At 36.8% G+C, this 7,816-nt stretch overlaps 1 non-coding gene across 1 annotated transcript; it reads left to right on the forward strand.

Annotated features, from left to right (window-relative positions):
- The first annotated feature begins 7,438 nt into the window (after window positions 1-7,438).
- LOC131305737 (U12 minor spliceosomal RNA) lies at window positions 7,439-7,595 on the forward strand. The gene has a single exon (XR_009193299.1). It is a non-coding gene; the product is annotated as a U12 minor spliceosomal RNA (small nuclear RNA).
- The last annotated feature ends 221 nt before the right edge of the window (window positions 7,596-7,816 follow it).

The raw sequence follows: 7,816 nt of genomic DNA on the forward strand, positions 1-7,816 counted from the left end.
CCAGTTTTTGCTGTAGACGTTAATATCCAACTTGATTTCATATTGAAATGTGCACCACAACTAGATGACTTAACAGGGTCAGACCGAACTACGTAAGCAAGAAAATGATTCCAATTAACTACAAGCAGAATCATGAGCAGCACAGGAGGCATATCAAGCCATTGGCCTCACCATCCCATAAAGTTTCTTTATGCCATATTGTCATGGTTCTATTCAGCTTCTAATAGAAATAGAGAAATGTGTTCCTATATGGATATGCCAGCAATCGCAACGAGTCTTGCATCAGAGTGCAAAGAGGTGAAAGTTCAGAGCCGGCAGCGGCTTCGTAGGTTACTTGAAAGGAAAGCTCTTTGGCTATCCAAAGCACAAAAAGGCCGACCCTAAATTTCCAAGCCGCAAGGGTTAAGGTTAGAGCCATTTCTAAATTGCAAGCTTGGGCATTAATCAACAAGATCGCATAGCGAAGATTATTAGCAAATAAAAGAAAAACAAGCACATACAGACAATGAATGCAGCAAAATGTAGACTGCATGCTTATACAAAAGCGAGAAAAATCTGAACAAAAATCTTGCCCTCTCCTCAGTCTCTGTGTGTGTGAGAGAGAGAGAGAGAGAGAGAGAGACATGAGTCACATGATTATTTCATGAAGGGTCGTTATTAACAAGTACTACCTCAAGAAAATCTATACATTACCACATACCCACCTAACTAGGTCTATCAGGCCAAACCACAGGTAAAAAGTGTTTATCACTATTTGCTTTTCAAGAAAAGGTATAATTATACACATTCACTACTGTTTAAAAATTCGATATCATTTTTCCCCTCAACAAGTATCTATATAACTTATTCCTTGACTACCTTGGATAGCTTAGGGACAGGCCAACTCTTTCTCTAGTATAATTATTATTTAAATAGCTGCAAGACCAAAACAGGGTGCGAAGAACCGTCTTTCCTTCCAACATGACTGACAAATCTAGGGGAAAGAGAGGAAAACGAAAGTGAAGAAAGGAGAGAGAAGCAGACTTTCTTCCAATAGAATAGAGTCCAAGCGAAAGGAAAAGCGAGGACCAAGTCGAGTTGGCAGCGGAGTAAGCAGGTCTCACGTTGCACTCAATTTATCTTCAATTGGTGAGAGAAACCCCTACATTTCCTAGATAATCCCATTTTCCGTTTTATCTTTTTGAGTCTTACCAACACGTCCACCTTAACTTTCGTTTAGCTCAGTTCCACTCATCCTTTATTCTGATGTAGTAAATCAAAAAAATCTCTTTCAGCCATTTGCAAACTGATGTGGGTACTTCCACCATTAGGTATGAGTAGCCAAGCTAGTGAAGGTTGTCCCGTAGTAGTTACATATTAGAGCTTCAGTGACACAACCATGTTTTCACAAAGTCTGGAGATTATCCATGCAGAAACCAGTAAATTAGCAAAGTAAGTGCTTATTCTGGACCTCGGGTACCTCAAAACGCCTACTTCATTATCCTATTGCTTAGATACTTATTTTGTTATGTTTAGAAAATGGAACTACCCATGATAAAAAACTTGCAAAATGAATCTGTGCCATAATCAATCTTTATGATCCACAATCCGATTCCATTACCCCATTCACCATTTGAGAAAAGGTAAATTTCAATTGGTGACTCAATTCTTAATTTAACAATTGTTTAGCAAGAAAGAATGCTTCGATATCATGAAGTATCAACCAACCGAGAAGGGTGAAAACCCCATGCTTGAGTGGATCCTCATTAGCAAAAAGTTACTTGAAGAGTCAAGCCATAATAATTTCATACGTATCCATTGTCGCATTATATGATGTTCAATAACGTTCTCATAACATCGATATGCTAATCATTGAATATCCAACAACAGTCCAAGGGTCCCACATTCTAGTCGAGCTGAATTGCTGGAAAATTAAAGGGAAGTATGAGAATCTCTTCCAAGACAATAACATCCCCAAATCAATGGGGGTGTATGGCACAGAAGAACTAGAGACAGACCTAACCGTTGGCAACATATGAACGAAGTGGCTTAGAAAGTTTAACCACTAAATAGTGGCCCCCCATGCCTCCAAAAAATTGAGGAACTCAAGGAAGTTATGCCATATAACCATGACCCCAAGAAGTCAAAGGCAGAAGGAATCACAGAGCACAAGCCTTGGAATCCCTAACTTTCCTGCATTTTGTCACATAATCAATTACTACCCACGTCTTTTAACTTTCCTACTGAAATTTGTTTTCCTCAAAACCTATCTCGAAAAATATACAAAATTTAGCAGAATTCTTAATTTTAAATTACTTCTCTAAATTACATAAACCACTATATCTTCATTCACTCTCAAGATTCTTCTATAACTCCCCTTTTCCTTTACTTGACTAATCTTTCCTCGGAAATAATTTCCATTAACCAAATTCTTCCCAACTGAATGGAGCCAAACAGAAACTAAACTCCCTTTTACGATCCATGTAACAAGCCACACCGAACAAGGTACTCGGCAACCCAAAAGGGTTTGGCCAAGCGGTATGAGATAACAAAGGGCTTGCCCCCAAGGGGTTGCAAGGTAAAATCTCATGAAGGCCAGACCTTTCAAACCTTGGGGACTGGAGGCTATCCCGGTGGTAAGTGGTTAACTTCAGGGCCCCGGGAGTAGTGGAAGAGCGCGCAAGCTCCTGGTTATTAAAAAAAGGAAAAAAAAAAAGGTAGGAAATTTAGAGTCGCAAAAATCAAATTAGACAATGAAGCATCGGTAATGTGGAAGTCTAACATCTATGGGCTCGATTTCCATCAACTAATGCTCAAGTCCTCATCAATGAAAAAAACAACCATTTCATTTGCAAATTGAAAAACTCAAACATCAAAGTTGAAATAAAAATCAAGCACTGAACAAAAACAAGCATAAACAGCTGATACATATGTTCAAACACATAAAGAGCATACAATAAGGAAATATATACGTATATATGTATATAACACGCACCGTTTGAAGAGAACCAGTCCAGAGAATCTGCAGAAGGGTTTTGCAAGGAGAGGCAAGAGAAAATCAGAGCAGGAAGGAATAGGACTTTCTGGTGTTTGACTACGTGTTGACCCCAATCAAAATTGCTTATGGTTTTAGGACATGGGAAAACGGGAGGATGAGAAGAGAAAATTTTAAAAAGAAAAAAGAATTTCTTCTCTGGATTTGTTTTTTAAGAAAATAGGATCTGGATTTGTTTTAAGAAAAAAGGAGTGCAGAAATTAACCAAAAAAAAACAAATTATTAAAAATAGTAATGTTCTCTTATATACTTTTCCACCCATGTTCATTCTTAATTATATTGTTCCATTAAAATTCTTATTTTTAAATATTTATTTTTCGTTTTACGAGAGAGATCATTCCCTAATAATATATTATCTTTAATTCAAAAAATAACTTACTTTAGTTAGTTTAACGGAGCCTTCTTTCTTATTTTTCCTTCTTTCCACAACATCCCAATAGACTATTGAACTTCATAGTTGCTTATCAAAGATCTATAGGCAACCAAAAATGATACGCACACAATCGTTGTGTGTGTTGTGTAACAAATTTTGGCAGCCTAAATGTGTTTGGACAGTCCAGATTTTTAGTAAACTATTCGCGCGAATAGTTTATTTATTTTCTGAACGAATCTAGACCGTCCATTACAAGAATGGACTGGTAGTGATCAATTGTGCAAAGAGTTTTGCACAACCGTTGTGCATGTAGCATTTGTTAGATCCCGTTCAGTTACAAGGTAAGGAAAGAAGAAAAGTTATCCCAAGATTCTTTCATTTTCTTGTAACTGAACGGGATATTTAAAATTGATCACTTCTTCCAATTGGTAAACCTTGGTTTTTGCAACAACAATACCGCTTGAATTTTGATATTTATCATGTATTCTATATTTATCGTTTTTGAAATTTATCACAATGGGTACACAGATGAAATACCAATTTCAAAATTTTTCCTTTTTTCTAAACTTGTCATTTTTTAATTTTATCATTTTCAAAATTTATCAAACTGGGTACATGATGCAAGACCAATTTTGGAATCCCTAATATGGTGAATTTGTAGAAATAATCCATAATATACATGGTCGATTTAAATACATGGTTTGAGTGATTTTGTGCCGAAATATGTCATGGTGATATATGTTAGATTAGGAGAAATTAGTCATTCAATAATTGTCATCCTTGAGCCTCAATTTTGATGTTTAATTTGCATAAGTAATTCATGAAAATTTTATTTATGTTGCTTAATTTGCAAGAGTTAAGCCTACTAATGCCAAACGGGGAACTAAATGGAGACAGAGAATCAAAAGTTGATAAGAACACAATTGATAATACGTCTTCCTCAAAGAGAATTAAATTTGTGAATTGATTTGTATATTGAGCATCAACATTACCAAATCTATATTTATATTTATATGTAATATAAAAATATCATGTCCGTGGAACTTCCAATTTCCAATTTTAATTTTCCAAAAATCATATTAATTTGTAATAATCTATGATGTTTCTAGTTACAATGTACTAAATTTACCATGTTCACCATATTGTTTTTTGTATTAACCCATTTCACGTTCGTATAAAGCATGAGACGAAGTGGGTGAGACTCTCTCCTTAGGGATGGAGATCTCCCACTTTTTTCATCATTTTTGGATTGTGGTGGCTCATATATGGGGAACCAAATCTAGATTTTCGCTCCTAGATCCAATCGACATAGGCGACGGATTTCATGACTACCCAACGACACCAGTAAAAGCATCTTGCGCCAGCGATTGCTTTGGGAATGAGCTACAGATGAATGCAGATCATGTTTCATCCACCCACCTTTACGAGTGAATCGGTGGATTCTGACACTGGAAGAGCTGGGTTTTTTTTTCCGGCTTTTCTCTTTGTATTTTTGCTTTGTTTGTTGTATTTTCGAGCTAATGTGTCCTTTGTAATAGTTTGTTTGTTGTTATGAATATATGTTTGTCTTTCCTCTGGAAAGAGAGAGAGAGAGATCATCATACCCAGTGCCGGCCCCGACATTTGGGTTGCCCAAGCCCGACCTTCCGCTTGGTTGGCCACTCGAAAATTATAATCGCAAGGAAGATTTGCAGGGAACTACGCAAGGAAAAATGCATTTGGGCTCATTCCGGGTCTCACAAAAATCTAGAAAAATATCCAAAAATTTTTGAATATTATTTTTTGGGGCCCTGTAAAAAATCAGCTCCAAGGGATATCAATCGGTAAGTATTACTTTTGAATTCGTTGGGGCGAAAGTGCTCAATTCGCCCATATAAATTCAAAAGTAACACTTACTAATGTCCGTTGGAGCTGATTTTTTACAGACCCCATAAAATAATATTAAAAAATTTATGGATATTTTTCTAAATTTTTGTGGGACCTAGAATGGGCCTAAACGGGTTTTTCCTTATGTGGTTGTCTGCAAATCTTTATTGCGAATAACAGGGCTCGTTGCCCACTAGTGTTAAGTATAAAAAAAAGACATACAAGCAACAACAAAAAAAGGACAAAAACAAGATTATATTGTTCATTTAGCTTGAATTACATCATCCGTCCCTTCTCGTTTTGGCTATAGCATCCCTTTTCTTTTTTTCTTTTTATCTGATAGCCCTCCTAATTTTCTCTCTTAATAATTTGCCCTCCTATTTTTTTTTTATCTGTTATTTACCCCAGGTATGTAAAAACCTCTCTTTTACTCTCCTAATTTTCTCAAGTATCATAATTTTTTAAAGTAGGTGGAAACCATACATATTTACTTTTTAAAAAAAATTTGTACAAAATTTTTTGGATGATGCCCCTAAATATATTTTTTGCTGAATTTCTATTTTTTTTTTGTATACATATAATTTTTTTTTTTTTTTGTTGCCCCTTGCCAGGGGTTGCCCGAGCTGGCCGGCTTGCGGGGCCTACCCCTAGCCGGCCCTGATCATACCCACTTTTAGAATTCAGGATGTCATCCGTTAAATATGAAAATAAAATCAGTCTTACTTTTTGAACTGCCTAATTAAAGATAAAGAATATTAATGCAATTCCACTAAGTTAGGAAACACAATTTATTTACGTATATGTATATCATCATAAGAGGGTAAAAAGGATAAATGAAATTGTCAAAATGATGTAAATTAAATTAACTTGATGAAAACTTACATTGTAACGACCCGCTCCATCTTTGTATAATATTGTCCACTTTGGATACCCAAAGCCCATAGACTTCCCAATAGGTCACCCATCTCTGGACTACCCCATGATGAACACGCTTGACTGTGAAGTTCCTATGCACTTTGGCCCACCCTCACAGCTTTAAAAGGCCTTGTACAAGTAAGAGGGATCTTTCCTTATAAACCGTGACTTGCCCCCTCCCGTCCGGACGGAGCCTACCATCCTGCAGTACCGCCGACCACCGGAAAGCGGAGTGTCACATATATGGTCATATACTTAGAGCATCCTCAATGCACTCTCTACAAATGTCTTCTTTGGTTAAATAGAAATTCGATAAGGGAGGATTACAAAACTAGTTGGTTGGACCAGGATGGCCATCTCGGCCAATCCATCCATATTCGATCCATTATCCGTTCTGAACAGATCGGAGATTCGGAGATTTTTTCAGAGATTGGAGCGAATTTGTATTTATTTTTCAAAAAAATTCGAAGATCAAATCGGATTCAGAAGTAAGTCTGTCCCCACACCGATCCGCCCCGAATCCGATCCCCATCCCCGATCCGCCCCAATTTGTCCCCAAATACCCGAATATTGCACATATATACTCCCACAACAGCTGCACACCACTCCCACTTCTCTCTCATCACACTTTTTTCCCAACTCCTCCCACTCTCTCCAACCCCGGTCCCTATGCTCGTCACGAAAATCACGAAGCAAATTCGTTGATAGCGTCTGTTCTAGGGTTTGATTGAAAATTGAAAATTATTCTTCAAGCTCTCTCTCTCTCGATTTGTTGTGTTCTTATCTGATCTGGACTGGCTCTGCGTTTACAAAATACGTGTTATATATGGGTTTTTTTTTTATAATCGAAATTCTGTTTTTGTTTATGATCGAAAACCTGTTTTTTTTACTTTGTTTGATAAAAAATCTTTACTCTATTTGATCCAAAATTTGGTGTTTTTTTTTTTTTTTTCAAATTTGGATATCCGAATCTCCGATCGGATCTCCATTCTCCATTCGGGATGGGAATGGATGACCGAAAATATATCCGATCGGAACGAATTCGGAGGATGGGTGGAGGGTTCGAATTCGGATATGTCAATACATCCCTAGGTGGACGGAGCAAACTGGAAACAAAAGTAAAGAACGTCAAGTCTTCAACTTCGTTTACCAAAAAAGAACGTCCACTTCTTGTCCCACATCGGGTATAGAGGAAAAGCTCCATCCTTGGAAGGCCATATAAATAATAAGGAGCTGTTAACAATTGAAACTTGCCTTAAACTAATGAGTAAGGAAAACAAAGCGAGCAGTGAGAGCTGCTCGCCGCGCATGACATAAAATTTGTTGCGCACGAATTTATGGAGGGGTTATAGGCTTGCCGAACGTAGAAGCTGCTTACTTTGCAGAACTCATTTGTGCGGGCCTCTCAAACCACCAATTGTTCATTTCAGTTTTCAAAAAGAATTTTTCAAAAAATATCCCTTAGATTTTCTCTAGATTTCCTACTTTCAAATTTTTTTTTTCTATTTCTCTTTACTTATTATTCTTACTATATTTCAAAAAAAATTTCAAAATCCAAATCAAACACAGCATCGATCATTCTGAAACTTTTTCTCTCTCTTCACGTTTTATGTATGATGGGTTTTTTT

The sequence above is a fragment of the Rhododendron vialii genome, chromosome 10a (assembly GCF_030253575.1).
Source record: "Rhododendron vialii isolate Sample 1 chromosome 10a, ASM3025357v1".
Lineage (NCBI taxonomy): Eukaryota > Viridiplantae > Streptophyta > Magnoliopsida > Ericales > Ericaceae > Rhododendron > Rhododendron vialii.